At 41.4% G+C, this 20158-nt stretch overlaps 2 protein-coding genes across 3 annotated transcripts in view; both read left to right on the forward strand.

The window, feature by feature from the left end:
* agmo (alkylglycerol monooxygenase) overlaps positions 1-1073 on the forward strand; it is a 67795-nt gene extending 66722 nt beyond the window's left edge. The window contains exon 14 of the mRNA XM_031279536.2: positions 957-1073. The gene's annotated coding sequence lies outside the window, so the exon portion shown is untranslated. The remainder of the gene's footprint in view (positions 1-956) is intronic.
* A 1902-nt stretch (positions 1074-2975) lies between these two features.
* dgkb (diacylglycerol kinase, beta) overlaps positions 2976-20158 on the forward strand; it is a 129006-nt gene continuing 111823 nt past the window's right edge. The window contains exons 1-3 of one of the 2 annotated variants that reach the window (XM_036006491.1): positions 2976-3126; positions 15001-15027; positions 15635-15791. The gene's annotated coding sequence lies outside the window, so the exon portion shown is untranslated. The remainder of the gene's footprint in view (positions 3127-15000; positions 15028-15634; positions 15792-20158) is intronic. The other variant, XM_036006492.1, reaches the window with a different exon arrangement.

A 20158-nucleotide genomic window follows, 5' to 3' on the forward strand; every position in this document is an offset into this window, starting at 1 on the left:
TCAAAAAGGCATACAAACTGTTCCTTCTCAACTGTTATACTTGCACTCATTGATTGTGCATGTATTGTCCAAGTCTTGTTTGCACTGTTGCTCTGTATTGTTGTTTTTAGTTGTCTGTATCTGTCTAGCCCATGCTAATGTCCTGTACATGTGTTTCTGTCTTCATGTGCCGCAACTGTGTTTTATGTTCTATGTTTCTGCAGAACAGGAACCTGCTGGAAACCAAACTGACTAACCAACTGTACTTCTATAACCTTTCCTGTATAATAAATGAAATGAAAGTCTGTTTATGGCCGAAGCTTGATCATGTAAATACGCCAAAGAACATGGCAAGGTGCTTAACAGGTGCTCCATCAAGTGATCCAGTTTACTCTTTCTTAATGTGTTTTTGTCTTCACTGTTATAACAGAGCGAGTCTATAACCACGACCTTCCACTTCCGGGATTGTTCCGTTGCTGCCGGAAATTTAGCCTGATGTCCTTCTTTTCGGCCGGATATCCGTTACCTTCCTCTTTCTTTGTGTTGGCGTTTTAAACTCCGGTCGATTCATGAGGACTATGGTTAACTGCTCCTCAGATCTCTGCAGGGTAAATCCAGACAGCTAGCTAGACTATCTGTCCAATCTGAGTTTTCTGTTGCACGAATAAAAAAACCTCTGAACGTGCACGTTCCACCAAAAGAAGTTAATTCCCGAGGCTATTTTGCAGAGGCATCATTGCTGTCTCCGGCGCTTAGCACCGCCTAAGACAATTGTGATTGGTTTAAAGAAATGCCAATAAACCAGAGCACTTTTTCTCCTATTCCGGAATGCTGTGTGGACTAGCAGACGAAGGTCTGGCAATGCGATACTATAACAGAGCTGATGCAGTGTTAATTAAAGTCCTAATGAATTAAAAATGTTTATCTATCACTTAAACCACCGTGTAAATTATTCTTTTCTTTGCATTTATATGAAAAATGTACCTGTTATAAAACAAATGGTGCTAATACGGATGCCTTTCAATTTTACTTTTGACTTGCACAACCCTGTATCGTACATTCTTGCAATAAAATATTTGTAATTTTGTTCTAAATGTCTCCATTTATGATTTCTCTAAAAATGCACACAGGCCAGACAGAAAATAAAGACAAAATTAAACCCTGAATGTTGTCTTTACTGTCGAAACGGCAGATTGTTCGTATGGATTCTTCCTCCAGATCTTCAATCCAGATGGTGCTGTTATCAACTGCCAAAAAGTCTTTTAAATCAACATCTTGTTTACAAGCTGCACCTGTGTTCAATAAAACTCACACATCAGCGTACTTGAGAGACATTAGGACGCATGTTGAAGTACTGAGGTAGAGCAAAAACAAAGGAAACAACTGCAAAAAAATCTGTTCTGACAAATTAACTGATTACAATTTTAGATTTATGGCAGGGTAAGATTTAAGTGCTATGTATAAAGCAACAAATACAATTCTATGTAATTTATGTATATTTTAATATAAAGTATTGAGTGTGAGATCACTCTACACAAAGCATCGCAGCTTCTTACAAAATGCACCTAAATACATAGAAAAAAACTGCGAGGTGATGTACAGTAAAAATATAAATAAGATGATTTTGTGGAAATATGGAAAAGCTGCTTAAATGTTTTTACTTCTTTGTTAAATTTTATATTGTGACATGCAAATGTAAAAATATGTATATCAGTGTGACATGTAGCCATCATTATGAAAACATCGCATTATGCAGAATATATATGAATATTCATGATATGACATTAATAGGTCAACAGATGGCATCACTCTACTGTACATATGTGCAGCACGCTCATGGTGGCTTCAGAAATACCAGACAGCTTATCAAATGTGTTCACCTGACAGATTTTGTATGTGTTTACCATTTAAAAAAAAAAAATAGTGTAAGTAAGTACAAAAATATCACATCCAGTTGAAAACAAATGCAAACTCATAGATCAAGACACCTATGCAGTTACATCATCAGACCATCGTGGGCCACTTAAAGGGATAGTTTAGACCTTTTGAGCTGTGGTTGTATGAGGTACTTATGCATAGTCAGTGTATTACCCACAGTAGATGGCGGTCGGCGCCCCCCAGTTTGGAGAAACAGGCAGGAGTTCCAACAATATCTGTTTGAGTGCGCCTTTCCTACGTGGAACTGAAGCAGTTATATCGCTCTTTTCAAAGCCACCACTCTATAGGCAAAAAAACAGTGAAATGCCTTGATCGGTTAGTTTGTTTGTTAGTTTTGTAATTTCCTAACCCTTTTAAAACACAGAAGTCACACAATAAGAAAAGCTTACTAATCGAGGCAACTCGACCAGCAACTCCCTTGTTCTGCAAGGTAAAATTAATGTTTTTTGTCAAAGGAGTCTGTTGGTTTTGAAGAGAGCATAGATGTATACAAAGGCTTCAGCTCCCTGTGAAAAAGGGCTGTCTGACGGCAAGGTAAAGCGGTGAAAAAATTCTAAATATACCTAACACTTAAACAGATATTGATTTTTTTTAATGGTCCTTTTTTTAGGTGGCTAAAATCCATTTAGCTGCTGCCCCGGTCAACAACAGCTACATCGCTTAGCTTCGGTGTCGGTACTCGTGCCTGCTTCTCCAAACTGGAAGCATGCTGACTGTTATCTACTGTAAGTAATACACTGAGTATGGACAAGTACCTCATACAACCCCACTTTAAAAGAACTGAACTATCCCTTTAAAATCCAGCAACTGTTTAACCGAATACCTGCTCTGATCACTGATTAGGGTGTACACAGACATTCAACATGCTCAGAGCTCAAATGTTTGAACCTGTGAGGGGATCACAGAGGATGTTTCTCTTTTTTTTTACTTGACACATTATTGTTTCTGCTTTTGACTTTAAATTATTTTCTGTAACCCACCCTGTGCTTTTTAGAGAAACTCTCAAGTTAAACCCATAGAAAATAGGAGAGGTTAGTCTCTGCTGTCTCTGCTGTCCAAGCTAATGCTAAGCTTTCCTTCTTTCACTGTATACAAAGAAAAATTGAGTAAAAGTTGGAAGTGTTTTCTCCCGCCCAGCTTGTTTCACCAACAGAGAATACCATTAAACAGCATCACAATGTGAGTATCACGACTGAAATTACGTTTCTGGTAAGTTTGTTCCTTTGTGTTTAATTCAATTCAATTCAATTTTATTTATAGTATCAAATCATAACAAGAGTTATCTCGAGACACTTTACAGATAGAGTAGGTCTAGACCACACTCTATAAAGCCCCAACAATTCCAATAGTTCCCCCAAGAGCAAGCATTAGCAGTGGCTATTGCGACAGTGGCGAGGAAAAACTCCCTTTTAGGAAGAAACCTCGGCAGACCCAGACTCTTGGTGGGCGGTGTCTGACGGTTGGGGTTATGACGGTACAAGATGTAGCGTGGCACAGCAGAGCATGGGTGGACGCGGTGGATGCAGCAGGACGTAGCCGGGCATTGCAGGGAATCGCAGAGCGTAGCAGGGTGTAGCAGGTCCATAGCCACAGCTGCACCCAAGACCCAGGTCTTGGTGTCACCCTAATCCGAGGCGATGTTCTGGGCGAAGAAGAAACATAAGGACTCCGGGGAGTAAACTCCCCAGAGCTAGGTGAGTAACAAGCACTTCTGAGACAGGATGTGCATAAAAGGAAACAAAAGAAAAGAGCGTGTCATAAGAAGGAACTTCCTCGGCAGTCTAGAATTATAACAGCATAACTAGGAGAGGCACTATATTATTGATTATACGAAATCTGATGACTGTAAAGAGAAGCAGAGAAAAGCAGGGGTGCTGTGTCTGCAGCTATACACCCTGCCCCGCCGGTCTAGGCGTTCACTGCAACTCCTCACTCCCTAACTATAAGCTTTATCAAAGAGGAGAGTTTTCAGTTTAGTCTTAAATGTAGCGACGGTGTCTGCCCCCCGAACCCAGATTGGGAGCTGGTTCCACAGGAGAGGAGCCTGATAGCTGAAGGCTCTGCCTCCCATTCTACTTTTAGAGACTCTAGGAACCACAAGTAACTCTGCATTCTGGGAGCGTAGTGCTCTAGTGGGACAATAAGGTACTAAGAGGTCCTCAAGATATGAAGGAGCTTGACCATTTAGAGCTTTATAGGTCAGAAGAAGGATTTTAAATTCAATCCTGGATTTTACAGGAAGCCAATGGAGAGAAGCTAATACAGGAGAAATATGATCTCTTTTCTTAGTTCTTGTCAGAACACGCGCTGCAGCATTCTGGATCAGCTGGAGAGTCCTAACGGACTTATTTGAGCATTCTGATAATAAGGAATTACAGTAGTCCAGCCTGGAAGTAACGAATGCATGGACTAGTTTTTCTGCATCGTTTTGAGACAGGATGTTCCTAATTTTAGCAATGTTACGAAGGTGAAAAAAGGCTGTTCTAGAGGTTTGTTTTAGATGGGCGTTAAACGATAGATCCTGATCAAAAATAACTCCTAGATTTCTGACAGTAGTATTGGAGGCCAGGGCAATGCCATCCAGAGTAATTATATCTTCGGCTAATGAGGTTCGTAGGTGTTTCGGGCCCAGCACAATAACTTCGGTTTTGTTTGAGTTTAACATCAGGAAATTGTAGGCCATCCATGATTTTATATCTTTAATGCAAGCTTGAAGTTTAGCTAGCTGGCTGGTTTCGTCTGGCTTGATTGACAGATATAATTGGGTGTCATCCGCATAACAGTGAAAGTTAATTGAGTGTTTCCTAATAATATTGCCTAGAGGAAGCATATATAAGGAGAATAGAATTGGTCCAAGCACTGAGCCTTGAGGAACGCCATGGTTAATTTTAGTGTAATTGGAGGGTTTATTGTTAACATTAACAAATTGCGATCGATTAGAGAAGTAGGACTTAAACCAGTTTAGTGCAATTCCTTTAATGCCAACTAAATGTTCCAGTCTCTGTAAGAGGATGGTATGGTCAATAGTATCGAATGCAGCACTAAGATCTAATAAGACAAGTACGGAGACAAGTCCTTTGTCTGATGCAGTTAGAAGGTCGTTAGTAATTTTCACCAGTGCCGTCTCTGTGCTATGATGCTTTCTAAATCCTGACTGAAAGTCCTCAAATAAGTGACTGATTAGCGACTACTTTCTCAAGGATCTTGGAGAGAAAGGGAAGGTTAGATACAGGTCTATAGTTGGCTAAGACCTCAGGATCGAGGGTGGGTTTTTTCAGTAGAGGTTTTAGCACAGCTACTTTAAATGACTGCGGTACATAACCTGTCAATAAAGACATATTTATCATATCTAGCAATGAAGTGTTAACCACGGGTAACGCTTCTTTAAATAGCCTCGTAGGGATGGGGTCCAAGAGACAGGTAGATGGCTTTGCTGAAGAGACCTTTAGCATTAATTGTTGAGGGTTTATAGGATAAAAGCAATCTAAGTATATGTCAGGTCTAGTCGTTCTTTCTAGCAGTCTGTCAGTTAAAGGTGACCCATTAGAGGTTGGGGGCAAGAGGTGATGAATAGTATCTCTAATTGTTATAATTTTATCATTAAAGAAACTCATGAAGTCATCACTACTCAGAGCTATAGGAATAGATGGCTCAATAGAGCTGTGGCTATCTGTCAGCCTGGCTACAGTGCTGAAAAGAAACCTTGGGTTGTTCTTATTTTCTTCTATTAGTGATGAATAGTAGTCTGATCTGGCCTTTCTTAGGGTCTTCCTATAGGTTTTCAGACTGTCTTGCCAGTCTAAACGAGATTCTTCCAGTTTGGTGGAACGCCATTTACTTTCAAGTTTGCGCGAGATTTGCTTTAATTTACGAGTTTGGGAGTTATACCAAGGTGCTAGTTTCCTTTGCTTCATCGTCTTCTTTTTAAGGGAAGCAACAGAGTCTAAAGTAGTCCGTAGGCAGGCCGTAGCACCGTCTACGAAATTATCAATTTGAGAGGGACTAAAGTTTACATAAAGATCCTCTGTTATATTACGGCACGGTAATGAGTTTAGTGCTGTTGGAATATCTTCCTTGAATTTAGCTATAGCACTGTCAGATAGGCTTCTAGCGTAGAAGCTTTTATCTAATTTCATATAATCGGGTAGTAAGAATTCGAAAGTTATTAAGAAGTGGTCTGATAATAAAGAATTTTGCGGGAATACTATTACGTCTTCAATTTTGATGCCATATGCCAGCACAAGGTCAAGGGTGTGGTTAAAACAGTGCGTGGCCTCGTGCACACTCTGACTGAAACCAATTGAATCTAGTAGTGAGTTGAAAGCAGTACTAAGGCTATTGCTGTCAACGTCCACATGGATATTAAAATCACCAACAATAAGTACTTTGTCTGATTTTAGGACTACACATGATAAAAACTCTGAGAATTCCGATAAAAATTCAGAATATGGACCTGGTGCTCGGTAGACAACAACAAATATAATTGGCTGTACTGTTTTCCATGTTGGATGCTGAAGATTAAGAACGAGATTTTCAAAAGAGTTATAATTTAGTTTAGGTTTAGGAATAATTAACAAGTTTGAGTCAAATATGGCTGCAACTCCCCCTCCTCGGCCTGAGCCTCTAGAAATTTGAGTATTAATATGAGTGGGAGGAGTGGCTTCATTTAGACTGACATACTCTTCATGGCCCAGCCAGGTTTCAGTTAGACAGAATAGATCAATTTGATTATCGGATATCAATTTGTTTACTAGTATTGCTTTAGAAGACAGAGATCTGATATTTAGTAGACCGCATCTAATTTTCCTATCCTGTTCTATCATTGCAGTGGTAGTTGTAATTGCAATTAGGTTGTTAAGTATTGCCCCTCTTTTGGTTACCTGTGATTTAACTGATCTGAGTCGAGTTACAGACACTGTCTCGTTTTTTGGGGCAGGTTGTGGCTGACGTGAACTGGATGCTAAATTGACTATGTTTGCAGTCAACTTCTTATTACTTAGGGGATTCAACACTTTGTATGGTCTATTGTTGATTATAACTGGAATAGTACTAGTACTACATGTTACCCTGCAGAAAACATTTTCAGATTCATTCACTTGTAAAGTGCCATTAGGATCAATACCTGGGGGGGCATGAATCTGTGATATTTTCAACAGAATGTCATTACTTAACTTTCAGTGTGGTCGTTATGTTGTCAGATAGCAGCCTGGCTCCATGTCAGTTTGGGTGGAGACCATCATGTTTCAGCAGGCTGGGCCTCTCCCAGAACAAGTTGAAGTTGTCGACATAGGGAATGCCCAGGGAAGCGCAGTGGGGTTTCAGCCAGGTGTGGAGCCAGAACAGTCTGGACCGTCTTTCTTTAGCTAGCAGCATTTGCTAATTGTCATTAGCTATACATGCTAATGAACAGACCAGAGGCTGATTATGTGTTTGCCTGGTGACAGTAAAATGTAGAATCTGTGTGATGCTCCTCATGGTTTCAGTATCATAAAGAACAAGAGCTCACTGTGATTCAATTCCATTTTATTTATAGTATCAAATCTCACAACAAGAGTTATCTCAGGACACTTTACACATAGAGTAGGTCTAGACCACACTCTATAATTTACAAAGACCCAACAATTTCAGTAATTCCCCCAAGAGCAAGCATTTAGTGCAACAGTGGCGAGGAAAAACTCCGATTCAGTGTGGATTTGCCCTTCCCATTAGAGCTGTAATCGGGCCTTAAAAGTTCGGCCCGACAAGGCCCTAGCCCGAGAGAATTCGGCCCGAGCCCGACAAGTACATTTTGATTGACAGATTTTTAAAAGCCCGAACCCGTTTACAGCCCGACTGTACAAAAGGCCGTCTATCAGCAGTGATTAGAGTGCATGTCGGAAAATAGCGCGGACACGCTCTTCACGCCGCGAGCGGGCACACGCACCACTCGGCGGAAAAGGAAGAGAAAGAAAAAAGAGACTGCGCCGCACGCACACAGCTCTTTTGTCTTCCGTCAAGAATGAGTAATTTATACATTTTTTAACATAATTTATTCATGACTAACGGAGGCTATAGGCCACATGGAAGTTGGAACAAAGAAATAAAATAAGTCCTCCAGAAGCCAGCCTCTGTTTCACCTCCTCAGCATCCATTTTCACGCTAATCGAAACGCTTCACCTGACCGCTCGTTAACTGCGCAACTCGGAGCGCAAGCCCGAGCCCGGCCCGAGCCCATGTTACATGATAGAAATGAAGACCGAACCCGACCGAACCCGTCGGTTCGGGCAAAGATCTTCAGCTCTACTTCCCATACTCTACTACTACTACTGAATAGAAAAGTTAATTTAGAAAAGCATGATTAAACCACTACTCTACATTGATGAACAAAACATAAAACTTAATTGCAGGTCACAAAAGGATGCTTCCAGCTCATCTGTCTGATGCTCCTCATGGTTTCAGAGACCATAAAGAGAAACGCAGTAGCAGTTTTCTGCTCAGTGCGATTCAGAGTGGATTCACCCTTAAAGGCATAAAGACCCGAAACTTTGGGGAGACATTAGTTATTCGAATAGCAAGTTAAAGGAGCAGTATGTAGGATTTAGGGGGATTTATTGGCAGAAATGTAATATTATGATATTCATAATTATGTTTTCATTAGTGTATAATCACCTGTAACTAAGAATAGTTTTTGTATGATATACAGGTATGGAGTTTAGGGCCTTTCTCAGGGGCTGTTTGGCAGCAAATAGTTTATAGTCAACCATTCAAAACGTCAACCTGAACAGGGTTATGGGTAGAGTCACAGAAAGAAGCTTACATTTATCATATGCCAAACATTCCCACATACAGTAGTACAAAAGTGAGTACACCCCTCACATTTTAGTAAATATTTCATTATATCTTTTAATGGGACAACACTGAAGAAATTACACTTTGCTACAATGTAAAGTATTAAGTGTACAGCTTGTATAACAGTGTAAATGTGCTGTCCCCTCAAAATAACTCAACACACAGCCATTAATGTCTAAACCGCTGGCAACAAAAGTGAGTACACCCCTATGTTAAATTTCCATAGAGGCAGGCAGATTTTTATTTTTAAAGGCCAGTTATTTCATGGATCCAGGTTACTATGCATCCTGATAAAGTTCCCTTGGCCTTTGGAATTAAAATAGCCCCACATCATCACATGCCCTTCACCATACCTAGAGATTGGCATGGGGTACTTTCCATAAAATCATCTCTCAATGCAAATCAAACCAGCTATAAGGCTAACTGAAATAAAACCATGCCAGTTAGGTCCGTGCACTCTGTCATACAAGTACGTTACCAGCAACGACGGCTACCGCTGTGACTGCGCCTTCACTGACCGACCTCGTATTGTTTGTGATACAAACAATACGATAGTTACGTATTGTAACTCCAGATTCTATGAGTATAGGCACAGCCCTCTAAGAGCTATTGCTATTGGGTTAATCCCTTCGCGCATGCGCAGTCGTGAAGATTTCTTTCGCGCCCTGTGCCCTAAACGGGCCTCTCTTACGTCCGCAGATACTGTATATTACAGTGGCGCGACCAGAGATCTGCTCCCAACATCAGCATTTTTATTCAGCCAATGTTGGTGAAGCAGATGGCCCGAATCTTAGAGGGCTGTGCCTATACTCATAGAATCTGGAGTTACAATACGTAACTATCGTTCTATTTCGTATAGGCTTCGCCCTCTAAGAGCTATTGCTATTGGCTATTGGATATTTGCCACCTGCGACACAAGGTCCACAAGCAGAACATAGACTAATTTGTCTTCCTATTCCCACTGAACAAGGTTTAATGAATCAAAACACATTTTGATGAGAAAAACCTGTTACCATCATGAGTAGGCCAAAGTAACAACACAACATCTAGAAAGTTTTGCTTTCACAATGATTCATTGTAGGATTATGATATTGTTGCAGTATGTAAATCTCCATTGACTGTTAATTTAACATATGGTTGGAAGAAGTCAAAAGTGATCCAAAACTTTTTACTTCTTTAAAATTATGACTTTTATTATTGTGTAATGGAAGGAAAGACTTTAACTGTTTTGCCAGTCAAATTAACTTTAATGAGTGCATACTGAACCCCCCCGTTCTAAAAAATGTTTCACGCTCATGATTTTTTGTTCACAGCGCTTTGGAGGAAGGTCTGGCAAAGCGAGACTAGATGTAGGATGACACTGTTTTCACCTGTATCTGTTAAAGGGGAAAAGCTTGTGCTCATCAAAAATCTTAGTTTTAAGGTATAGGCACATGTGGAACACGTTCACATATGAGCAGGATTTGTGAGATCAACTACTTTATGCTTTTTGGCTTTTTCCCTTTCCTTTATTGTGTTATATATCTTTTTTTGTGCACGTTATAGGTTTATAAAGTGAAAAAGCCCAAAGTCCACCCCAAAGGAACTTACCATCTCAAACAGAAAACACTGTTCACAAACTGCTCCAAACAGCTCTATTGTAGTCCAGCCTTTACTTCAGAGACGAGTGTGTCAGAGGGTCACTTTGTAATGCACGTTGTAATGCTCGCCTAGCTGCTAGCGTGGCACGCCCTCATACTCTGTTTCTGACTAGCTTGTAGTCATTACCTAGCTATTGCGCATGTGCAACTCCCAACAGAGATGGAACAGAAGTGAGATGTCTCACTCTGTAGCTAAAACAGAGAGCTCAACACACAGGGTGAAAAGAGGAGCTGCAGCAATGTGTAGTACAACAAAAATATGATGTTTTTTGAAAATTAAACCATGTAAACCTAAATTATGATATAACCTCTAAATACAATTATGAACCTGAAAATGAGCATAATATGAGCACTTTAAGCCAATTGGTGTTCAATATGCAACTTACAAGTGAGATGTGGAAACCTTCAGTGTCCATTCTTAGTGAAGTATTGTGTCCAGTAGTTCAAATTCTAAGACTGCATAGTCGTCGTGCACTTCAAAATACCATTGAAGACCCAATTACTTCTAGAACTAATTACTGTATATTTCAACATAATACTATTGTATTTTACACATTTGATACCAAAAATTGTTTAAAAAAAAAATGACGATGGGTCTAAAAATACCTAAGGTGTGCTTTTTTAAAAGGATAAGTTCACAGTCTTTCAAGTCTGTCTTAATACAATTCTCACATGTGCATATTGCAACATTTTTTGGTTGTTGTAATTATTTCTCCTGTTCATACTGACCATTAAGATATCCTTTCCTAATACACTTCCAGTGTAAGTGATGGGGTACAAAATCCACAGTCATCCCTCTGTGGAGCCCGTTTCTCACACTGGATGCTCAGTTGACTAACCGTATTAACTCCTTGATATTTTCAAACTCATTATCTGCAGTCCATTTATTATACCATGACAATTTTATCTGTGACCTGTTTTTCTAAATACTTTTCTGTGCTGCTCTGCTCATATTCTCTGCTTTTTAATGATCTGTTGGGTTATTGAAGTGATCCACTGAAAGGTTGACAAGCTGACATACTGTATTGATCTCAGTGTGGAAGGATATGGCCTTCACCTTCTACATGAAATCCTGCTAATAGGCAGTGAGGGAATTCTGCCCAGGGTCTCGCTTAATGGAACGAGGAGATGTCACTCAAGAAAGAATCAATGAGACAGTCAATGAGAATTAAATCCCGCTGTAATATAAAAGGGAGCCAAAAACAAACCAGCAGTTATTCCCCGCCCCACAATTGTCATGATGAAGGGGGAGCTATATAGTAGAGCTGCACAATATGAGGAAAATATGCACTAACGTAGTTGAAAGTGTCTTTTGCGATATGTCGCAGTCTTTCGCGAAGTTTTATTGCGCAAGTTGATATCGGGATAACGATAAAAAAACAATATATTGTGCAGGCCTACTATAGAGACCAAAACCGTTTTTTTTTTTGTACCAGGATGTAAACATGTTTATTTCTGCTGTAAAATTGGGCGTGTCAACGTGGGGTCTATGGGGATTGACTCCTGTTTGGAGCCAGCCTGAAGTGGCCACTCGAGGACCTGCAGTTTTTGGCACTTCCGCATTGGCTTCTTTTTTAGCAGCGGAGGTTGCAAACACAACTAATCATTGCAGGGGGGCTGTGTGTGATTGATTAATACACATTTGATGCTCTAGTGAGTATTTGGGGCAGCATGTTGGTGTACTGTATATAGGATTGAGTCAAAATAAACTACAGTGTGTATGTGTTCATGGTAATGATGTCAGTCAGTGCAACAGTGTGGCACATTAATGCGTTTATAGCCATGCAGGCGCCAGTGCTCTATGGTGGCAATGTCGGTCTGCCCGTATGTCAAAGTCTTTACATATCCTGTGAAATATCACATTCATTAGTGATTATCACACACATGTATTAGCAAAATATTTTCCGTTCATATAGAGGATATATCTTACTGACTTAGATTTTTCTGACTTTCCCTTTAGCACCACTGAGTTTCACCTTTTGTGATTTTGAGTGAAATGTCTCGACAACTATTCAGCGTGTAGCTAGTCTGGATCAACAGCAGTTTATTTACTGGATAATCACTGAATGTCCCTTGCCTTGCAAAACTCTGTTCATTTCAGGAAACAACAACAGACTTTAAGCTAAATTTTACAGAAAATTACAGGAAGAGGAGGAATACACTACTAGGCTTTTGATAGACAGGCAGTACTTTTGGTCTTTTCATTAGATTTGTTGACGACAACAAAAATGTGGAATGTCACCACACAAACACACAACACTCAAATTAGGAATGGAATGGTGTCACTGTCAAGATGATGGAAATTGAAATGAAACAAAAACATAAATATTCAAAGTCCTCTCTGTTTTCCTTCACACAGAGAGAGACCGAGGAATGCAGAGCCTCTGCTGCTTAGGAAAACAATAAACGGTTGGGTTTAGGAAAGAAACATTGGGGAAGGCTTAAAAAAAAAAGAAAAAAAAAAAAAAACGGCTAAAAATCGCCACACGCTGGACGCAAACCCGGCTCTCCTGGGTGAAAGTCTTGTGTTACCCATCCGCCACCCCAACCAACCTCCTTATGCGGACCAATGTCCCTTTATACTACTCGCTATGTCGAAAATTCACTCGTAATGTAGGTCAATGGCGGGCGAATTGCGTTGATAAACACGCTAAAAAGCGATTATGCGTCTTGATAACACGCCTAAATGGAACACGAATTGGCGTGTCATACATATGCCACTTCATGAGATCAGTCTGCCCCACGAGATGTGAATGAAGATATTCGCATGACAGCTTGATATCTTCACAGCACTTGGGCTAGCGTAAGAATGTGTTCTGCTCACTGGGTCGAATACAAATCACATCAGCAGTGGTCAGGAAAACCTGCGGACGCCTGAATGAACCAGACAACCGCCAATATCACCTTCCATGTGCTCGCGCCTGCTACAATAGTGTAAATGCATGATTGTGCTTCCCCTCATTAGTAAACCTGCTATCAAGCGCTTCGACAAGATTTTGATGTGACGTGTCTTTGAGATAAAAGCTTTTTTTGAAAACCGTGGCATTCATGTGAATTAGTCATGATGAGTTGGAGGGGGGCACACTTTTTTTAAATCTGCGTTTCATATTATATTTACTTTGACATGTCCACAATAAATAAGGTATTTTTGCAAACAAGTTTTATATTGATCCATGGTGGTACAATTGGTTTAATATTGGTCTGATGGTTTTTTCACAAAAGGCTTTTCTCCCTCATTGAAAACGAAGTTTGGAATCTATGACCATGCAAAAATAGCAGGAGTTAAATAACATGATTGATACCACACACATGTCTGTACAATTATAAAGCTACAGCCAGGAGATGGTTAGCTTAGCATAAATACTAGAAACGGGGAAATGGCTGGCCTGGCTCTGTCTAAGAGTAACAAATCAAATCCACCTACCAGCTCCTCCTGAAGCTCACTACTTCGTATGTTAGATTTTGTTTGTTTGACCAGTTTATGCAAAGCTAAGCTAACCGCATTAGCTACATAATAACTCTTGGCAGGCAAACAAATAACTTTTTTCCCCCAAAATGTCGAAGTATATTTAATGTGAATCTTTTACATCTCAATTGTTGACAAGCAGCTAATTTATTCCTGCCTGAAGCTAAATCATACGGAGCCCCCCTGGTCCCACTTTGTAAAAAAAATTAATTATAACTATCTCGTGGCCTCAAGATAGTATCTTGTGGCCTCGAGATAGTAACTCGTGCCCTCGAGATACGTATCTCGTGGCCTCAAGATAAGTGTATATAAAAGGAGAATGCACAATGGAGCAGCTTTTCTCCCCAAAGCAGAGAGTGCAGAGAGTTTCTCCTAAAACCCAACCTCCGCCATCCCGTTATTGTGGCGGGTCCCCCGCGGCCATCTCCCGGCGTGTAAGGCGCCCTTTCCCTGTTATGTTTCTCCAAACCCAACCTCCGCCATCCCGTTATTGTGGCGCGTCCCCAGTGGGCCGCCTTGCAGCTGCCTCCCAGCTTGCAGAGCATCATTTTCGGCCGTTTCCCAGCCGTCTGCCGGCGTCCTTTCCCTGAGAAAATAACGTGACATTTACACGAACTGCCGTGAGACTGCATATCCATAGTCCTTTTATAATTCTTCTTCATATTTTATAGCCTATATTTATACTTTTTACATGTATATACTTGTTTATTTACCAACTTCTATTATTATTTATATTCCTTTAAATGTCTTGATGCACTCTCTGCTTTGGGGAGAAAAGCTGCTTCATTGTGCATTCTCCTTTTATATACACTTATCTTGAGGCCACGAGATAGTATCTTGAGGCCACGAGTTACTATCTTGAGGCCACGAGATACTATCTTGAGGCCACGAGTTACTATCTTGAGGCCACGAGATACTATCTTGAGGCCACGAGTTACTATCTTGAGGCCACGAGATAGTTATAATTAATTTTTTTTGACAAAGTGGGACATGGGGGGCTCCGTAAAATCAAGAAGTACTTATTATTTCCCTGTTAGAAGTACATCTGTTATATTCTGTGAGTAAAGAAGACATCCTGCACCATCTCCTGATTTTACATGGTTTGTAATGAGACGTTTTTTCTCATTTTTTTAATTCTATTTCTTACAGGTCACTTATCAGAGTGCCTACCATTTGGTGAGTTTGAATTTTCATCATTCTTTCATGAAAAACTGCACAGAGCAAGAGCTGCACAGTGACTGTAAAGTCCAACTGAAATCACATTGAGCCATCCATCTATGTCAACATGATTTTTAAAATGTATTGTTACTTCTGAAGTAGAAGATAAAGAAGAAAAATGTTTTTTAAACGTTTTTATGATTTCTAGGATTTTATTATACACACAACATTTTGTTGAGACTCCACAGGGTGCCTTGTACACAAGCTCATACTGTATCACCACCAGGGCTGACAAGAAAAAGAAAAGAAACATAAAGAACACCAGCTACAGAAACTTAAACCGCATCAACAGAAATCCCAAAGAAAAGCATATTAGTCCCGCCCCCACCCTGTTTGATTGACGGCGATCTCTGGGAAGTGCAGTGCAGCAATGAGCGTTTTAGCAGACATTTAGCAGATTATCAATTAAACTTACTTTCATCTTTATTTTAAATCTGTTTAATCTACAGCCCACACATGTGGGTTTTTATCTTTGGATACACAATCAAACTAACTTCACACACTAGCTAAAACATCTTATTTTTCTGTGCTCCTTTTTCCTCCTCTTTTCCTCATTACATGGCAGACGGGAAGAGCGAACAAATGTGATTTGCTCCCTCAGAGCCACAGAATGTTCCAGTGACTCATGCTATGGTAATATAGTCCAACGCTCTGCACCAACTGTCTGCATGGGGACAGAGGGGAGTCCCACTACACACACATGCATAAATGCAGAAATATGGGTACATGCAAGCACACACTAGACAGACATACATGCTGTATGATGCTCTTTAATTGCTGCATTGCCCTGTATGCTCAACTGTCTGAACCAGAGGATGGTGTGGATGATGGACACAAATTAACTAATCTATCTTTCATCTGAGAAATGGGTGAAAATCTCTGACCGAACATGTAAGGACTGCTCACTGACTCGTTATTATAGGTAACTTCTAGGAAAGGCCCGCCCTACGAAGCAGCTCGGTTGGTTGGGGTTAGGCATTAACCTTAAGTGGTTAAAGCTTAGGTTTAGCTTATTCATCGTAACCCCCAGAGTTAGATAAGTCCATACATACCCTTCTCATCTTCGTGCGTGTTGTAACTCTGTCCGACGGCTCCACCGGTAGCTTAACCTAGCACAGATCTTAAAGGTAATCGGTTCCAACTATCCTACTGCTCCCAATAAGTATACAGCTGAACAAATCGGATTACGTTACGTTATGTAAGCATGGCAGCCTGGCCAATAGTAGTGTGTGAATGCTATTGGAGGGCGGGCCTTTCCTAGAAGTTGACTGGGTTCCATAATAATGCCTCACCGACAAGTAGCTTGTATTGAACTTGTCCTTTTGTGTGACCAACAGTGGGCACCAAAGTTGAGAATTTTTAAAATCCTACACACAGTAGCTTCAAGTACAATTTCATCAGTACAACGTAAGTGGTTTCAAATTAACGCAACTTTAGTGTACCTTATCTGAATGCGTACAAAAGTATACTTAGCAAGTTTTGGTTTAGTGTCATGACAAAAGAAACAAAGATAGGAATTAGAACACTAATTGATCAGTCAGTGAGTCCACACACAGTGGCTTTAATCTTCCGCCTCTGACTTACAAATAACATTTTAGATATTATAATAAAACTGTTCTAACTATGTTAGTGAACAGCCTTGCAGCTAACACATTTTCAATAAAGACTGAAGGCAGCAGTTAGTCAAAATAATGTCAACTTGTGTTAAATTAATTGGTGGTAGTTTTTTTTTTTAATGAAGAAAAAAGGCATTTGCGTAAATATAAAAAAATTCTCCTTTTCATCTCAGCCGGCTGCAGGGGTGTTTCGGTGTCTGTCTGGTTGACAGAGGCTGGCAGGCTGAGCCCCGTCAGGGGAATGAGAGAAAAAGTTAACAAACTCATGTTCAAGCCACGCCAGCATCTAAATGGACCAAAGTGATATTTGCAGGGATGTTTACATGCGGCAGCTGACCAGCTTAGTAGCCTGCAAACTGACATTAGCAGGCCACTTTTCCCCGGTGAATGTTTGTTTGGTAAAAATGTGTGTGGGGGGGGCACCGTCATGAAACCAAATAAATATCAAATATTAATTTTCTCAATTTTTTTCTTAAAGGATTATGCAGGACATGTGAGTTATACTGTAGCAGACAAATGCATTTTAAGTTCAGGTGGAGTAAATATTTAAAAAGGACGCTGGCTTAAAGCTTTGCGACGATTTCACTTCCTAACCTTACAAAGTGTTTAGCAGCCTAATCGTAGCCATCCAAAACATGTTTCATCCAAAACATATTTTCAAAAGCAAATCAGTAGTGTATATGATTGAGAGTCAGTGTAGTTGTGTAGAAATATGTGCTTTACTTCAAAATACAAAACATTTGTCTTGTACATGTAGCAATCTGGAATGAAACCCTTTTTCAATGATTAGTACTCTCCGTACATACAAGACATTTCCTGGAAATGGTAGATGCCTACAGGCTAATACTGTATGAAGTTTGTACATTAATGTCAGTCTTTCTTTACACCTGAATGCTCTTTTGCTTTATCCCCGGGATGTATAGTAAGTCAGGGAGACCCAGCTCTCTGTCATCTAGCCAGCATCAATGTGGTCTATGCCCCACGGGAAGGAAGACGTAGAGTCAGCCTGTTTGTTGATGCACCGGACAGGGCCTTACATAATGGTCCCATTATGAAACATGGTGTTCTACACTAGATTCCACACTCAGGCTGCTATTTATAGCACAGAGGACTAGTAGTGGGGTAGAATTGATATATGTGCTACGGGCTGCTGTCACAGTCAGGGGGGTCATGGTGGTGACAGAGTTGCCAGCTCTCTTCTGAGCAACGGGGTGATTTGATTGGATCTTGGAAGTTGGATGTTGATTACCATCACAGTGTATTTATTCTACAATCCATCTGCTGCTCACAGGGTTCAGGCTGTGATATGTACTGTATGAGAAGTGCTGTAATCATCAGTGCATTAGTATCAGCTCTGGCTAATGCTTAGGGAGTCAACACTGAGTGAGGTAATAATCTCTCACATACACAATTTTACATTCCAGTTACACCCAACAGCGCAAAACCTTTTCAACTGCCTGAATGACATCAAATGTTGGATGGCAAGAAACTTCCTTCATTTAAATGTAGACAAAACTGAAGTGATCATGTTTTGGCCCTCCGAGTTCTGTCAGCAGCCTAACCAATGAGCTTGGGCCCCTGTCTGCAAGCATGCATAATGAAGTTAAAAATCTTAGTGTCTTCCTGGACACTACATTGAATTTTAACAAACAAGTCAGTCGTGTTGTGAAAGGGCAGCTTTTATCAGCTTAGAATCTTAGCCAAATTAAAGCCGTTTTTATCCCACCAGGACCTGGAAACAGTTACCCATGCTTTTTCACCTCTCAGCTTGATTACTGTAATTCCCTGTATTTTGGGACTGTAACCTGACCCACATGCACAACAAAACCCTCAGAAATACAGAGCGCTGTCTTTTAGGTCATATACAGCACATATTACTATCTCACATAAGTGTCTGGTGTCTGAGGGTCATGTTGTATTCCCTAAATGTAGAAAATAAATGTGCAACAGTGGTACTGTTACGGGGAGCTCTCTCCCTGTCCTGTTTGGGATGTTTTTTCCCTGTGTGTCTGTTTGTGTTTGTGTCCTGTCTGTGTTTGATCTGTGTGGAGTACTGGAGGCGTGGTCCAAGATCTGGGTCAAGGGGCGTGGCCGCTTCAACTCTGCTCAGCCGATCTCCGCAGCTGCAGCTCATTCATTCCACAATCACCAGCAATACTTAACCCGGGCTGATCTTCCTGTCGGCGCCAGTTCGTTAACCTCAACCCATGTGGTAACTTGGCTCTAACCCTGACGTATTCTAGTTGTTCCTGTGATTCCTTGCTGATACCTTGTCCTGTGTTCTCACTCTAGTTTCCGCTCAGTCCTGCTGCAATCTCCACGGCGTCTGCATGCTCCAGTCTCACCTGCCAGCCTCCGTCTTCACTTCAGGAACCCACCAGTGATCTCGCCTCAGCCGGTCTCCTCTCGTGCTCCGAAACTGCCCGGACCAGTCTGGAGCTTCCCGGTTTAGGAACCATCGTCTGTCTCCTTGAGCACCTGTTGCTCAAATAAACCTTTTAAGACTATTACTGTGTCTGTGTGATATCTCTGCGTTCTGGGCCAAGACAAAACTTTAACAGAACGAACTGGCCATGGACCCTGCAGAGGTTTCACACCTGACAGAATGATCTGACCACTTGGACACAGCAGTGTGGCTTCTTCTTCCGGTGGGTGCCCAGTTATTGTTTTTGCCTTCTACTATGGCAGCTTCCACGGACTTGGGAAAAGTGAAACATGTACAGTCTAAGATAGATGAACTTTACGAGATCATTTGTGACATGATTGAGCTTAAAACCATGTGGAAGGAGGCTGACAGTGATTTCCAGAGGGACTCAATTTTGTCATTCGCCCGTGTTAAGTTGTCAGAAAAGCCCTGGCTTAACGACTCAATTCCTAAATGGATTCAAAGATTTGTTTCCACCCCTACTCCACCACCGCCTAGCAGTGTTACCACAGGTTTTATGTCCATCTCCCAGCCAACGCCTAGTCCTGTCCGTTCTACACCTGGAGGAGAGCCAGAGACTTTTTTGACTGTTTACCAGTACGTAGTTCAGTGTGCTAGACGTACTGAGGATGCCAAAGCCAGCCTTCAAGCTGTAAATCAGAGTACCTGTGTACCAGAGCCTGCGCTAACCGGTGTACCTGTGCCTGAGCTGACGAGCAACCCTTCTGTTCCCGAGCTGACGTGCAACTCTCCTGACCCTGGGTTGACGTGCAGCTCTCCTGATCCCGGGCTGGCGTGCAGCTCTCCCGATCCCGAGCTGGTGTGCAGCTCTCCTGACTCTGAGCTGGCGTGCAGCTCCTCTGACCCAGAGCTGGCGTGCAGCTCCTCTGACCCCGAGCTGGCGTGCAGCTCCTCTGACTCCGAGCTGGCGTGCAGCTCCTCTGTCTCCGAGCTGGCGTGCAGCTCTCCCGATCCCGAGCTGGTGTGCAGCTCTCCTGACTCTGAGCTGGCGTGCAGCTCCTCTGACTCCGAGCTGGCGTGCAGCTCT

This window comes from Sander lucioperca, chromosome 10, assembly GCF_008315115.2.
Source record: "Sander lucioperca isolate FBNREF2018 chromosome 10, SLUC_FBN_1.2, whole genome shotgun sequence".
Classification (NCBI taxonomy): Eukaryota; Metazoa; Chordata; class Actinopteri; order Perciformes; family Percidae; genus Sander; species Sander lucioperca.